Source organism: Trichomycterus rosablanca, chromosome 14, assembly GCF_030014385.1.
Source record: "Trichomycterus rosablanca isolate fTriRos1 chromosome 14, fTriRos1.hap1, whole genome shotgun sequence".
NCBI classification, from domain to species: domain Eukaryota; kingdom Metazoa; phylum Chordata; class Actinopteri; order Siluriformes; family Trichomycteridae; genus Trichomycterus; species Trichomycterus rosablanca.
In genome coordinates this window covers 27,166,422-27,182,873 of record NC_086001.1, presented here as the reverse complement: position 1 = coordinate 27,182,873, position 16,452 = coordinate 27,166,422, and the positions used below count along the sequence as shown (strand labels likewise).

The window sequence follows — 16,452 nt, the reverse complement described above, 5'->3', positions numbered from 1 at the left end:
CTGGGGACGCTTCAGCACACACACGAGGTCAATGCATTTTAACATTATTTGATAAAAATGTCTTTTTACTGACATAGTACATTAAAGAACAAAACTGAGTGTCATTCAGTACAACACAGAAAACGTAATATTACGGTTAATCTTGTAAACAAACAAGGTTATTAACATTTAAATGTGAATATGTGTAGAAATGTCTTTGAGCTAAGGTCAATGTTAGCTTTTGCTAACCACTGGGATAACTGTAAAATGTGCTAAAGTAAAATTTCTGTCATTCAGTACAACAACAGTCATTCAGTGCAACAGAATTTCGCTGTTGCACTAAATTGACAATGACATTGTTATACTGACTTTATAATGTTTTAAAATTATTTTTAAATATGAAAACCACTTTTTTCCATTCTAGTCTTCCTTAATAAGAGCAGTAATTACAATGAATATTAATAATTATGTTTTTGATGAAGTGGTCCCTGAGATTTTGTTATTGTCAAGTACGATGACCTGCCATTCGTTGGGCAGGTACTGCTGTCTGTAGGAGATGAGGTGCAAGTTAGCTGCATGCTACAAAATTGAAACAGAAATTCCTTTGTGTGGCCAAATCCACCTGATGAAATTTACTACCTTAAGTCTGATGTCAAAATCATCATCGCAGAACCAAAGCCATGTACAGCAAGAAAATAGTTTTCACTGCTGAATGAATTTAGATTTAATGCAGCAACTTTTTCACGTGTTATGACACAGATTCCACACTTCCACACTGTTCTGGTGCCTTACAAGTTGTTATGATGGCTTCATTAGCTATGTTTTTCATTGCCTTACTTTTTTCATGATGTAGTAATATTATAACACATACTTGCCACTGGTGTGGCATAATTTCATTCTACCACTGCTACTTTAATCAATAAAGAACTTAAAAACAAATTAAGTCATGAATATTCTGATGTAACAGGATAATTTGGAGTATGTCATTCAGTGCAACATAAAATCATCATACAGTGCAACAAAAACATTTGCTTAAAATAACTGTAATAAGTAATTATTATATATTATGTACTCACTTTTGTTGCCGGTGGTTTAGACATTAATGGCTGTATATTGAGTTATTTTGAGGGAAGAATAAATTTACACTGTTATATAAGCTGCACACAGACTACTTTTCATTGTGTCAAAGTGTCATTTTGTCAGTGTTGTCCCATGAAAAGATATACTTAAATATCTGCAGAAATGTGAGGGGTGTACTCACTTTTGTGATACACTGTATATATATATATATAATATATATATATATATATATATATATATATATGATTGGGCGTAAACCCTTGTAATCACCAACATTTTAATTGTAACAGATTACAATTACATTTATTTTATATTTATTTAATCACATAACTGTTACATGAAAGCAGTTACTCCCCAACCCTGTATATAAAATATGAAAATAAATAGTGTGTAAAGTTTATTGTGTAATGTATGTATTCTTCTTTGCTTTTTAATTAATTTTGCGCTGCACCGGATGGGGGCCATGGGTGTGTAGGGTGTTGAGGGTCCCTGCCACCACTGCTAAAAAAATTCTAGAGGAAAAACTGGTATCAATCCAGTGATTGAATAAATGAACCTGTTCAGTCCTGAGAAGGAAGTGAATGCAGTTCTATTAAGACAGTTGTGAAATAAATCGAAATAGCAGCAACTCTTTTAAAGTCTTATTTAAAGGAACAAGTTTGACCTTGTTTAACACAATACGTACATAGTCCACAATATTTCTGTCTGAAAATTTAGACTTACAGGAACCTGCACAATTGTTTTAGAGTCTGGTTTTAAAAACGAGGGCAAACAGACAACACGTGATGCAGACAATAAAAAATTAGGTTCAATATTTAGGTAATGGTGCCTCTAGTGGAAAGGTAGTGAAATAACAGGGTTGGTGTTGCTTGGAGAATGTTGTGTTTAAACTGTAGGATTATTCAATAATGCATTTTTGAGTCGCTGCTCATAAAAACTGGTCTGTACCTGAATGCTTCTTTTATACCCAAACACAGCTGGATTATCTGTTTAAGATGTTTTTGGAACATTTTACAATCTTCACAGTAGTCTAAAATTGTCCTTCTACCAACTATTTTCAACAGTTTTACAGGCACAACCTGTCATCATCTTGTTGTTTCTCTGTGAACATTATCTGTCTGGATGTAGAATTTTCAGTCTCTCTTGGCTTCTGCTGGATCTGCAGAATCAGCCGCCATCACAATCAGTCCTTTCCTCTCATTTGATGATGTTACAAAGTCTGTATCTCAGCTGAGAGAGAAAATAGAAGAATTCTGGAAAGAGCAGTGTGAGAAGATACCAGATGGAGGTGAGTTCAAGCCCTCAGTGTTCCATTGTCTCCAAAATGCTTCGGTACTCAAACATTAAACAAAACAATCAAATCCACATTTTGTTTATTCTTCCTGCAGTGAAGAAAGTTTGGATTACTTCACCTACTGAACCTGAAATCAGAGAAGATTTTCTACAATGTAAGTTTCTCACAAGCACACAAACATACACAGTGCAGTGAAAAAGTATTTGCACCCCCCAGTTATCTGTATTTTTACAGATTTGTCACACTTTACTAGTTCAAATGCTACAGTATCTCAGTTTGGTTCAACCCTAAATTTGCATTAAGTCCAAAACATAAACCTAAGCTTGAGGGTCATTAAGGTTCGTATATTGGTAAAAGAGAGGCGAGGCTTTATGTTCCTCTTAGTTAACAGTGATTTTACCCTGTGACTCTCCCATGGATTTTATTTGTGCTCAGTCTCCTTCTAATACTGGAATCATTAAATCAAATCTAAATTGAGGTCAGCAGGTCCTGCAGTTTCCTAAATGTTTGTTTGGGTTCTTGTATGTTTTCCTTGATGAGACATTGATGAGCTCTTGAAGCAATCTTAACTGTTCCAAGTGTCATTTGGAGATATTGGCTCTAACTGTGGTTTGCTGAAGTCCTAAAACTTTAGGATTGGCTTAGTAAATTTTCCCAGACCAATATATTGCAATTACTTTTTTGATCTATTTTGGAATTTGTTTGATCATGCCTTGGATTAGGGACATTTTGGGTCCTTGCTAAAAACCACTGTTCCAAGTACTTTTTTTCAAAGTTATTTCAAATCTCCAAAAACTTGAACTAGAGGTCATGAAGTTTAAACAAGTAAAGCAATCTTTAAAACTGCTGTTTGTATATTTTTGATTTTATGAGTCTCAATCATTCAGTCACAGATACCACTGCAACACTCTCTCTCTTTCTCTCTCTCTCTCTTCTATGTTAATTGGTTTATTTTGTGTTTTCTCTCCAGATGCTTGTCGGTTCACACTGGATCCAAACACAGTAAATAAACGCCTCCGTCTGTCTGAGAAGAACAAAGTGGTGACCCGGCGTGAAACATCAAAGTCGTATCCTGATCATCCAGATAGATTTGATCGTAGGCCTCAGGTTGTGTGTAGAGAGAGTGTGAGTGGACGCTCTTACTGGGAGGTTAAGCTGAGTGGGGATGATGGGGTTTATATAGCTGTGTCATATAAAAGCATCAGCAGGAAGGGACGTGGTGTTAAGTGTGGGTTTGGATATAATGATCAGTCCTGGAGTTTGTTCTGTTCTTCATCCAGATTTTTATTCTGGCACAATAACAAAGAGATTAAAATTCCCATAATGGCGAGTTCCTCTAGAATAGGAGTGTATGTGGATTATGAAGCAGGAACTCTGTCCTTCTACAGCGTCTCTGATACAATGAAGCTCCTCCACAGAGTTCAGACCATGTTCACTCAGCTCCTCTACCCGGGGTTTTGTCTTTATTCAGGATCAAAAGTGAAACTGTCAGATTTAACAAATTAAATGTAAAATTTACATGAAAGTGTAACATTAAACTGTTTGAGTGATTTTAGAATCTGTGAGGCAAGATTAATTTGTTTGGTTCAGATGGTCTCAAGCATGTGTGGCGGCAATCAGGTGAGGAGTACAAAGATAAGTGTGTCATGCCTACAGTCAAGCATGGTGGTGGGAATGCCATGGTCTGGGGCTGCATGAGTGCAGCAGGTGTTGGGGAGTTACATTTCATTGAGGGACACATGAACTTCAATATGTACTGTGAAATACTGAAGCAGAGCATGATCCCCTCCCTCCGGAAACTGGGTCGCAGGGCAGTGTTCCAGCATGATAATGACCCCAAACACACCTCTAAGACGACCACTGCTTTATTGAAGAGGCTGAGGGTAAAGGTGATGGACTGGCCAAGCATGTCTCCAGACCTAAACCCAATAGAACATCTTGCCAGTTATGAAGATTTTTTTTTTCAATTTATTAACCACCATTTATTCAGTGCTGTGAAAAAGTATTTGCCCCCTTTCCTGATTTCTTCTTTTCCTAAATATTTATCATCTAAATGGATTTAAATATTAAAACTAAATTAAATAAAAGACAAACTGAATGTTTAAAAACATAAAAGAGAAAATTTGTGTACATTACAAAATGGTAAATGTGATAATTTTCACCTTAAACTTCTTTCTTCCCAAGTCTATTATAAGCAAAATCTTATTATAAAAATGATCATTTTCCTTTTGAACCACAGGTTGGTCATTTTAGCAGTAGTGAGTGCTTATGAGCAGTAATAACAGACAGACATTTGGTGTTTCTAGGCTGTTTAGTACATTAAGCCACATTAGGTGTTTTGGAGTCTCCTGGAGAAGCTGAACTTAGATACGTGTGGATGGTTTCAAAGGGGATTTGATTCTTTCACAGAAATAGTTATTTGTATTGTGGTACGTTCGTTCAGGCTTCATCAGTTCATCTCTGCTCATTCAGCCTACAGCAGTTTAGACCCGCCCACTTAACCACCAATTTGCCTCCACTATGAGTCTGTATAGAGAGAGAGATTTGATTTTTAAAATTTAATTACAATTTAATGTTTATTTTCTCCAGAAGAAATCTTTCACTTGATACCATACAAATGTGGTATGTTTGAGAATAACCCAGGCTTTCATCCAATGACTGTTTCTTGATTCTTTTAGCAAGACCACCGCTACAGGGTCTGTATTATTACATTATGAATTGAGTTACAATAATATTTGAGTAATAATTCTATTGTTTTCATTTTTATGTACTTTTATTTCAGGTTCATCATTTTCTTACTCTGTTTTATTCTCCTTAATTTCTTTTATCCATTAAAAGGTTTTGTTGTTTTATTTTGTACATTGTTTTTTAATTTCCATTTCATGTTTAATTTTAACTTTTTTTTTTTTTTAAGTCAGTGCATGCCTGTGTGGGTAGTGGTAATTATAATGATAATAATAAATGTGTATATTGATACTTTATTGATACAGTGTACTGTTTTTACTCCATATTTGTATATAGCGGTGCCCCTGTATATTCCTCCCTTACTGTTTTTGTTCTATATTCTATAGTTGTGCAATATGTGTAGAGTTACGTGTAGAGTTCTGTGTTTTGCTGCTGTAACGAAACAATTTCCATCAGGATTAATAAAGTTCTATCGATCGATCGATCTATCTATCTATATCATAAGTTAGCAAAAACATGGTTTAGATGCTCAATACCACTTTTAGTTTTTACAACATGATCAGGAGCGTAAAACAGGGTTTAGATGCTCACTAAAATTTTTAGTGTAGACAATGTGATCAGTACAGTAAAATAGGGTTTAGATGCTCACTAAAACTTAAAGCGTAGACAATGTCATCAGTACTGTAAAATAGGGTTTAGATGCACACTAAAACTTTTGTAGAATTATAAAAAAATAATATGAGATCTTGTGATCATATTAAAAAAGTGTTTGTGATGTCGCCCTCTTGTGGCATTTTAAGAGAATTGTTAAAAAAGTAATATGATATAGGGCAGCTGTAGCCTAGTGGTTAAGATAGAAAGCAATTTGGAAATGGAAACTGTTAGGTAATGTTATCTAGACAACATCTACATTCAAATCTACATTAGACAACAGCTGCTAAATAATTGAAGCTCATTGAATACTGTGGATAACGTTAACTTAAACGCTACAATAAGCAACAAGAACAACAACAACAATAATACTAATACAATAATAAGCAACAGACGACCTACCATCTCTGACTACATCCACAAGGTGGACCAACAAAGCAGGTGTGTATAATTTAAGAGTGGACAGTAAGTGGACATGGTATTTGAAAACTGATCCACTCATACCAGCACAACACACACTAGCACACCACCACCACATCAGTGTCACTGCAGTGCTGAGAATGATCCACCACCTAAATAATACCTGCTCTGTGGGGGTCCTGGGAGTCCTGACCATTGAAGAATAAGGTAAAAGAGGGCAACAAAGTATGCAGTGGAACTGATGGACGACATTGGAACTGTAGAGCTACAAAGTGCTTCTATAGATAGATAACTTTATTAATCCCATAGGGAAAGTCAGTAAATGGTTAGTAAACTATATGGTTAGTGGAGCTGATAGAAAAAGAGTAAACATACAATCAGAAACAGAATACTTTATTGATCCCAGAGGGAAATTGCAGAAGGAGGTGGTTTTAATGTTATGGCTGATCGTATATAATTTTATAACCCAAAGGTTGTCCCTTGTATTTTTTGTAGATATTCAAGTGTCCACTACCATCACTGAGCCACATTTGCTTATTCACCTCTCATACATGAGTAAAAACTATGAACACTACTCTGCAGCATCTAAGATCATCAGCCAAGGTCACAAGATCCAGCAAGAAGGTCCTGGGTTCGATCCCTAGGTGCGGCGGTCTGGGTCCTTTCTGTGTGGAGTTTGCATGTTCTCCCCATGTCCGCATAGGTTTCATCCGGGTGCTCCGGTTTCCTCCCACAGTCCAAAGACATGCAAGTGAGGTGAATTGGAGACACTAAATTGTTCATGACTGTGTTCGATATAACCTTGGAAACTGATGAATCTTGTGTTATGAGTAGCTAGCACAGCATTAATGTGGTAAATAAGACCTGCAAGGGAAAATAGGAAATGAAATGTGATTCTTAAATTATCCTAGGGGGAATGTGAACTAGAGCATATTGGTCATGTTTTAAAATGAGAGCATGCATGTTAAAGGCACGAACAGGGATTGAACCCGTGATCTTCGGTTTACGAGACCGATGCCTCACCACTTGGCCATCGCACCTCTCTAGGAAGTTGGCAGAAAGTTGAAAAAACGTTCTGTGCAAAAGGCACAACTGGAAGCTGAGCACATTCTTAAAGTTCAAGAGTAACAAGCTGAACGCCAGCTTGATAGTGACTGTTTTTAAAGCCATCGGCTTTAGAAGCACACTTGAAGCTTTTTTCTAGCAGAGTGAAACAACAAGCTACTGGAGATGCTGGGGATTAAACCCTGAGCCTCATGTGTTTAACCGCTGATGTAATTTACAAGTGCAGATTCGCCAAACCTGCTGCAGTCTGTCACACATCTCACATTATTTAGCTAAAAAATTCTTGTCGTTTTATTTTGTAGTAACGAGTAACAAATTCGCATACAGCAAATGTATCGGAGTAAAAGTACACAATTTCTTTAGGAAATGTAGTGGAGTAAAAGTGAAAGTTGCCGAATTTTTTTATACTCCAGTAAAGTACACATACTCCAAAAAACTACTTAAGTACTGTAACGAAGTATTATTACTTCGTTACTATACACCACTGTAAACCTCCAATGGGTACGAGAGTCTTTGCAAAAAGAGAAGCAGAACCAGGAGCAGGAATCTCTAGCCTATGTCAAGTGAGGGATTGCAGATTTAACAGCACACTTGCATAGTCTTCTGTAGTAGTGGTTAAGAACTGGCTCTCTGAACCGGTTGGCTCCAAAAGACATTAAACACTCGTTTAACAAGCTCCATCATGTCATGCAAGCCAATAGAAAGTCCAATCAAAAATTCATCTAACTCCTGTACCTTTGCTCAGTCAGCTGGGTGAAGTTTAAAACAAGCTTGTGATTGAGTCTGACTAAGTACCTGGATATTTCAAGGGATTGTGACACTCTGGAGCTCATACAGGCACGACATGCAGTACCTCTAAGCTGCCATCCCTATGTAGAGGAAATGTGCTGGTGTGGAAGCACAGCAAACCCATTTCAACCCATCGGTCACAATTGTGACCGAATTTTTTTTTATTAATTATAAGCCTCTAAAAATGTTACTGGGGAATTTCCCAATACCCTATAAGGAAATATTGAAATATTACAATGTTTCAATTAAATGTGGGCAGTATCAATTTTTTTGAGTAAATTGTCACATGACCAGAGCTGTTTACTTCCTGGTTGCATCTTGAGAAGAGGATGGCTGCCTCAAAGCTCCCAAATAAAAGGTTAGTAAAGTATGTTAAAATAAACATAGAAAAAAAACATTTTGTACACATGCTCTCTAAGTTGTTTAGTTATAATATATACATTTGTAATTTGTCAAATGTCTTTGGTGTGTTTGCAGAATGAGTAAACATGTAAACGGTCACAATTGTGACCGGTGGGATAGAATGTTATATCTAGATGCACACATACTTAATATACAAACAAAATTCTTGTTGCATCTTACCTACATTTTTTTTTTATTTTAGGTTGACTTTAAGTGAAGTCCTTGACATGTTGGATATAGATGATGGCCCAGAAAAGGCATGCAACATTGCAATCATACCTCAAAATGAGAAAGATGCTATTATAAGTGATTGTGATAGTGATGGGTCAGATATGGACTACCAGGGAGAAATGGGCCATTTGCCAGCCAGAATTTTAAATGCACACGCTGAACTGTTGAAGACAGATGATGACGGGAATAAAATCGACTGTGAACTCACCCTCCACCCCACCCCAACCAGCCCCCCATTGCAATATGTCACCTTTGAAAATGGAGAGTACAGGGTCTCTACAAGACGTTCCAGGCAACCACAAGAGCCAACCTCTTCTTCACCACTGTCTACTGTTGGGCCCAGATCTTCTAGCCACCCAATAGATAAAACCAAAGAGCCTCCAACATTCTCATGTGAGAAGACTGGCCAGTCTGAGAGACCTCCAAGATATCCTAGACGCCAGAAAAACAAGTCTAAAGACACTCCAAGGTCCTCTGAATTCCAGAATGGACAGTCTGAGGAACCTTCAAGGTCCTCTAGCCACCAGAGAAGCAAGTCCAATACATCTTCAAGGCCCTCTAAGAGCCAGAATTGTGGATCTGGGGAACCTTCTGGCAGGTCTTCTAGCCACCAGAAGGGTCAGCCCGAAGGGGTATGGGCACAGCCTGAGGTTGTAAAAAATAAAGACAGAGTGTTCAAACGATCAAAGAGGCCGACCACTGTTAGCTTTCCTGAATACAAAGTATACAGCCCCAATGCTGCTGAATGTGTCAAACAGAGCTGTCCTGATCCAATGGATCTTTTCCTCCTAATGTATCCACCCGCCCTAAGAGAGATCAATGTTGAAATGTCCAACCTCTACTCTACCCAGACCAAGGCCAGGCCACTGAATATGAATATGGAAGAGCTCCTTACATTCTATGGGATCTTACTGGCATCCGGATACAGCACAGTTCCAAGAAGGCGTATGCACTGGTCGCTTGACGATGATGTACACAATGAATGCATTTCAAATGCAATGCGGAGGAATCGATTTGACGAGATCATGGCCTCACTACATTTTGTTGACAACACCAAGATCACAGAGGACCCATTTTTCAAAGTCAGGCCCATCTTCACTGAGCTCAACACATCATACAAAGTCATGCCATATCCAGAATGGCTGGCTGTGGATGAAAGCATGATACGATATTATGGCCGTCATGGATGCAAGCAGTTTATCAGAGGCAAACCAATCCGTTTTGGTTATAAAATCTGGAGCCTTGCCTCACATAAGGGGTACATGCATCATATGGAGCCATATGGGGGACGCTTCACACTCCTCCCACAGACCAAATTAGGCCAGGGGCCGACTGTCGTTCTCGGTCTTGCAGAGCAAGGTGAAGTGCCACAAGGTTGTAAATTCTATCATGACAACCTCTTTACTTCCCTTTCACTTCTGGATGAGATGACAAAGAGGGGATATGGTAGCTGTGGGACAACAAGGGACAACCGTCTTTTTGATGTTCCCTTCACTCCAAAGAATGAATTCAACAAGTTACCCCGAGGAACCACTCAAGTTCTAACAGAAGGAGAGAAGCTGCTGGTCCGCTGGAAGGACAACAATGTTGTCACTATGGCAACAAACATGGAGCAGACCTATACTGAGTCCACTGTCAAACGATGGAACAAAGAGCGACATGCTTTTGACCAAGTCCGACAACCACAATGCATCAAGCAATACAATGAGCATATGGGAGGTGTTGATCTTCATGACCAGCAGGCCTCAAGATACAGCATCACAATCAGGTCCAAGAAGTGGTGGTGGCCCATCTTTGCATGGTCTCTCAACAGTGCACTTGTGAATAGCCATTACTTTTACAGAGATGTTATGGGAGGGACCATTGATCTGCTCACCTTCACACGAGTAGTGGCACAATCTCTCATACAAAGGTTTGGCACAAAGCCTCTGAACCACGGAAGGAGATCTCTACTGGCCAGTACTGTGCAAGATCAAGCAAGATATGACCAAGTCTCTCACTGGCCAATCAACACAGGGAATCGGTTCTTCAGATGTCGTCTTTGTGATAAACGCACCACCTATGCATGTGAGAAATGCAACAGTCCACTGCACATTGAGTGCTTTAAGGCATACCATATAAAGTAGAAAATATGGTAAAGTGAATATAAAGGAATGAAAGGACCAACAAATGAATATAGGAGTACAAGAGACATTTTTTTTTGTTGTTGTTCGTTTTGTTGATCAACAGAATCAAGCACTTTGTTCTGGTGCCTACCTCGTTACTGTATACCTGCCTATAATCTAAATACATTTATTTTTTGTTAAATTAGGTCTGTTCCTAATGGTATACACAACAGTTTACATCATTCCTGAAGTTTTGAATGAAGTACTTGAATGTAATGTGTATTTTGTTGCGAATGTTGTACTAAAATGTTATACCAACATTAAAATATTTGCACTAAAGTACAATTTAAAATGTTTACAAATAAATGGTTCAATACATGTTACACTAAAGTGATGCTGTTGAAATTTGTATTTGATATAAACAAACAATGTTAACATATTTTGATCATATTTTGCCATTGGTCTTAGTGTTCCTATGGTGTGGAAAGTCCCAAGTTCCTGATCAAGTATTCTGTTTCAGTGATTGCTGTCAGAAGGCCCTTATTTCAACAAAAAACAATTTGTGTAACCTTTCATTGAGAATACGCATATCATCCCACCGGTCACAATTGTGACCGGTAATAAAACACACTTTTTCATATACTTTTCTCATTTTTTTGGAGGAAATAATTATTGATTATTTCAAAGGGTTGCTAATAACACATGATTTGCATATTTGCATGACTGGGAAAAATTTGGGCATAAATGGGTTAATGTGGTAAATAAGACCTGCAAGGGAAAATAGGAAATGAAATGTGATTCTTAAATTAGCCTAGGGGGAATGTGAACTAGAGCATATTGGTCATGTTTTAAAATGAGAGCATGCATGTTAAAGGCACGAACGGGGATTGAACCCGTGATCTTCGATTTACGAGACCGACGCCTTACCACTTGGCCATCGCGCCTCTCCAGGTAGCTGGCAAAAAGTTGAAAAAACGTTCTTGTGCAAAAGTAACAACTGGAAGCTGAGCACATTCTTAAAGTTCAAGAGTAACAAGCAGAACACCAGCTTGATAGTGACTGTTTTTAAAGCCATCGGCTTTAGAAGCACACTTGAAGCTTTTTTCTAGCAGAGTGAAACAACAAGCTACTGGAGATGCTGGGGATTAAACCCTGGGCCTCATACATGAAAAGCCAGCGCTCTACCACTGAGCTACATTCCCACAGAACAGGTACCACTGCAACAGGTACAGGACTCTTTGCAAAAACAAAAAGAGACCCATGACCAGGTATCTCTAGTCTCTAGCAGGCAGGGGATTGAAAATTTAAAGGCACACTTGCAGAGTAATCTGTGGTAGCTGTTAAGAATTGGCTCTGCAAGCCAGTTGGCTCCAAAAACCATTAAACACTCAGTTAACAAGCTGCACCGTGTAAAGCAAATGGAAAAGCTGACCAAACCCCTGGCCCTTTTGCCCAATTAGTTAGGTAAAGATTAAAACTGATTTGTGAATGGGTCTGGAACAACTACCCGGATATTTGAACGGTATAATCTAAGCTACAATCCCTGTGTAGCAGTAAGATGACTTCAAAAACAAAGCACGAATAAGACACACTCTGGGAATGAGCCGTGAGCTTTGGTTTCCTAGAGCGACGCCTTAGCCCATGGCAGTGGCAGCACAGCAAAAAAAGGTCACACACTGAAAAATGTCCCTGTGCACGAGTAAGCACTGCAATGTGTGCTTGAAAGTGCTCATTCTTAAAGCTATCGGGTGTGGAAGCAAACTTGAAGTTTGTTTCAAGTGAGTGAACCAACAAGCTGTAGATGCAGGGGATTGAACCCTGGACCTCATACATGCAAAGCATGCACTCTACCACTGAGCTACATCCCCTTTTCTGATACAGCAGGATTGCTGTGGCTCTATAGCTCTATTGTAGAGAATAAGAACGCCAGGAAAGACATGGTCCCTAATTAAAAGCTTCTGAATGGAGATGCGGGGGATTGAACCCAGGACCTCATACATGCGAAGCATGCGCTCTACCACTGAGCTACATCCCCGACTCGTGCTTCCCAGGGTAAACCTCCAGTGGTGTATAAAGTACCTGAAGGCCATACTTGAGTAAAAGAACAAGTATCTTACCAGAAATTTACTTAGATAGAAGAAAAAGTCACCTTTTAAAATATTACTTGAGTAAAAGTCTAAAAGTATCTGATGTTTAATGTACTTAAGTATTAAAAGTAATTTGATATTAAATGTACTTAAGTATTAAAAGTAGAAGTAAAAGTAAATGCTGTTAGTATAAACTGAAGCAGTCATTTAGAAAAATATAAGATTGTTCTTTTAAGCCTGTAAACCACCTTAACAAGCTTTTTTATTCCTTTCATCTGAACATGATCTGTGCCAATTCATGATAATAATCAGCTGTTCACATTACCTGTTTGAAATCACGTCATTATTTAGTTGTTTTTTAACCACATTACGAGGACTAAATTGCCCCGTTCCAACTTTTTTTAGAATGTGTTGTAGCTTAAAATGCATGTATGTGTATGTTAAGAATGAAGTTGACCAGACAAAACATGAAATATTTTGGGTTCATAAAAGATGGAATAAGAGTCGATGTAAATGTAAAAAACACTGCATCTATTTTATTTGCATTTTCTATACTGTTTTATTTTTTTGATTTGGGTAGTACATTCAAGTTATACTGTAGATACTACGTATATACATAATACATAATAACCTAAAACAATTGAATTTTGGCAGAATTAATTTAAAAGCAAAACTCAAGCAAGTTTAACTAAACGTGTGGCACTTTTAACCCTTTAATGATCTGCTCAACCATTAGTATAATCTAAATAGCTGGGTAAAATAAGCTGTATTTAAATCATCTTTTTTGGGCTGTATCTACTCCCTGATTGGCGTGTGTTAAACGTAAAAAACATTGGTATTCTTACTTTAAGAAAACACCATTTCTAACTTATGTGTCAACCTGAAGCAGCAGCTGAAAAATCATCCATAAAATTTTGAAAGTTGAGTTCTTGTTGAGACCATTAAAGGGTTAAAGACGTGCATGTTCCTCAGCACCATGAATGTTTCCTCTGTCAGTGTAATACAGAAGTTATCTGAGGAAATATTTGTCTGTAGGTGAGTTTTTAAAAATGATGGGACACATCATGTCTGCACTGAATTAATTACAAACTAATGTAGTGAAACGTTTTATTTGTGGTTCGAATGTAATCGGTAGCTAGATATCTGAACAATGTTAATGCTAATAATAATAATAATAATAAAAACAATGGTGCTGTGGCTTTACTTTGTTAATCATTCCTAACTTACATCAGTGTGTTAGACGGGGAGATTCTGAAATGCCGATTATTCCGTATCTTTGAGTGAACGATGCGCTTTAACAAAACGTTTGCATCTGCGCATTAATGTGTTTAACCGCTGATGTAATTTACAAGCGCAGATTCGCCAAACCTGCTGCAGTCTGTCACACACATCGTTTAGCAAAAAAATTCTTGTCGTTTTATTTTGTAGTAACGAGTAACGAATTCGCATACAGCAAATGTATCGGAGTAAAAGTACACAATTTCTTTAGGAAATGTAGTGGAGTAAAAGTGAAAGTTTTTTTATACTCCAGTAAAGTACACATACTCCAAAAAACTACTTAAGTACTGTAACGAAGTATTATTACTTCGTTACTATACACCACTGTAAACCTCCAACGGGTACGAGAGTCTTTGCAAAAAGAGAAGCAGAACCAGGAGCAGGAATCTCTAGCCTCTGTCAAGTGAGGGATTGCAGATTTAACAGCACACTTGCATAGTCTTCTGTGGTAGCGGTTAAGAATTGGCTCTCTGAACCGGTTGGCTCCAAAAGGACATTAAACACTCGGTTAACAAGCTCCATCATGTCATGCAAGCCAATAGAAACTCCTGTACCTTTGCTCAGTCAGCTGGGTGAAGTTTAAAACAAGCTTGTGATTGAGTCTGACTAAGTACCTGGATATTTCAAGGGATGTGACACTCTGGAGCTCATACAGGCACGGCATGCAGTACCTCTAAGCTGCCATCCCTATGTAGAGGAAATGTGCTGGTGTGGAAGCACAGCATTAATGTGGTAAATAAGACCTGCAAGGGAAAATAGGAAATAAGTTGTGTTTCTTAAATTAGCCTAGAGGGAATGTGAACTAGAGCATATTGGTCATGTTTTAAAACAAGAGCATGCATGTTAAAGGCACGAACGGGGATTGAACCCGTGATCTTCGGTTTACGAGACCGACGCCTTACCTCTCCAGGTAGCTGGCAGAAAGTTGAAAAAACGTTCTTGTGCAAAAGTAACAACTGGAAGCTGAGCACATTCTTAAAGTCCAAGAGTAACAAGCAGAACGCCAGCTTGACAGTGATACAGAAGTTATCTGAGGAAATATTTGTCTGTAGGTGAGTTTTTAAAAATGATGGGACACATCATGTCTGCACTGAATTAATTACAAACTAATGTAGTGAAACGTTTTATTTGTGGTTCGAATGTAATCGGTAGCTAAATATCTGAACAATGTTAATGCTAATAATAATAATAATAAAAACAATGGTGCTGTGGCTTTACTTTGTTAATCATTCCTATCTTGCATCAGTGTGTTAGACGGGGAGATTCTGAAATGCCGATTATTCCGTATCTTTGAGTGAACGATGCGCTTTTACAAAACGTTTGCATCTGCGCATTAATGTGTTTAAGCGCTGATGTAATTTACAAGCGCAGATTCGCCAAACCTGCTGCAGTCTGTCACACCTCACATTATTTAGCTAAAAAATTCTTGTCGTTTTATCTTGTAATAACGAGTAACAAATTCGCATACAGCAAATGTATCGGAGTAAAAGTACACAATTTCTTTAGGAAATGTAGTGGAGTAAAAGTGAAAGTTGCCGAATTTTTTTATACTCCAGTAAAGTACACATACTCCAAAAATCTACTTAAGTACTGTAACGAAGTATTATTACTTCGTTACTATACACCACTGTAAACCTCCAACGAGTACGAGAGTCTTTGCAAAAAGAGAAGCAGAACCAGGAGCAAGAATCTCTAGTCTCTGTCAAGTGAGGGATTGCAGATTTAACAGTGTATCACAAAAGTGAGTACACCCCTCACATTTCTGCAAATATTTCATTATATCTTTTCATGGGACAACACTATAGACATGAAACTTGGATATAATTTAGAGTAGTCAGTGTACAGCTTGTATAGCAGTGTAGATTTACTGTCTTCTGAAAATAACTCAACACACAGCCATTAATGTCTAAATAGCTGGCAACATAAGTGAGTACACCCCACAGTGAACATGTCCAAATTGTGCCCAAATGTGTCGTTGTCCCTCCCTGGTGTCATGTGTCAAGGTCCCAGGTGTAAATGGGGAGCAGGGCTGTTAAATTTGGTGTTTTGGGTACAATTCTCTCATACTGGCCACTGGATATTCAACATGGCACCTCATGGCAAAGAACTCTCTGAGGATGTGAGAAATAGAATTGTTGCTCTCCACAAAGATGGCCTGGGCTATAAGAAGATTGCTAACACCCTGAAACTGAGCTACAGCATGGTGGCCAAGGTCATACAGCGGTTTTCCAGGACAGGTTCCACTCGGAACAGGCTTCGCCAGGGTCGACCAAAGAAGTTGAGTCCACGTGTTCGGCGTCATATCCAGAGGTTGGCTTTAAAAAATAGACACATGAGTGCTGCCAGCATTGCTGCAGAGGTTGAAGACGTGGGAGGTCAGCCTGTC

General features: G+C 38.3%; 1 protein-coding gene and 4 non-coding genes across 5 annotated transcripts in view; 1 reads left to right on the top strand and 4 right to left on the bottom strand.

Annotated features, from left to right (window-relative positions):
* LOC134326771 (zinc finger protein 850-like) overlaps positions 1-16,452 on the top strand; it is a gene marked incomplete at its 5' end in the record, with an annotated part of 251,417 nt that overhangs the window by 216,720 nt on the left and 18,245 nt on the right. The window lies entirely within an intron of this gene.
* Positions 7,078-7,149, bottom strand: trnat-cgu (transfer RNA threonine (anticodon CGU)). The gene has a single exon. It is a non-coding gene; the product is annotated as a tRNA-Thr (tRNA).
* On the bottom strand, positions 11,574-11,645 carry trnat-cgu (transfer RNA threonine (anticodon CGU)). The gene has a single exon. It is a non-coding gene; the product is annotated as a tRNA-Thr (tRNA).
* trnaa-ugc (transfer RNA alanine (anticodon UGC)) lies at positions 12,498-12,569 on the bottom strand. Its single transcript has one exon. It is a non-coding gene; the product is annotated as a tRNA-Ala (tRNA).
* On the bottom strand, positions 12,665-12,736 carry trnaa-cgc (transfer RNA alanine (anticodon CGC)). Its single transcript has one exon. It is a non-coding gene; the product is annotated as a tRNA-Ala (tRNA).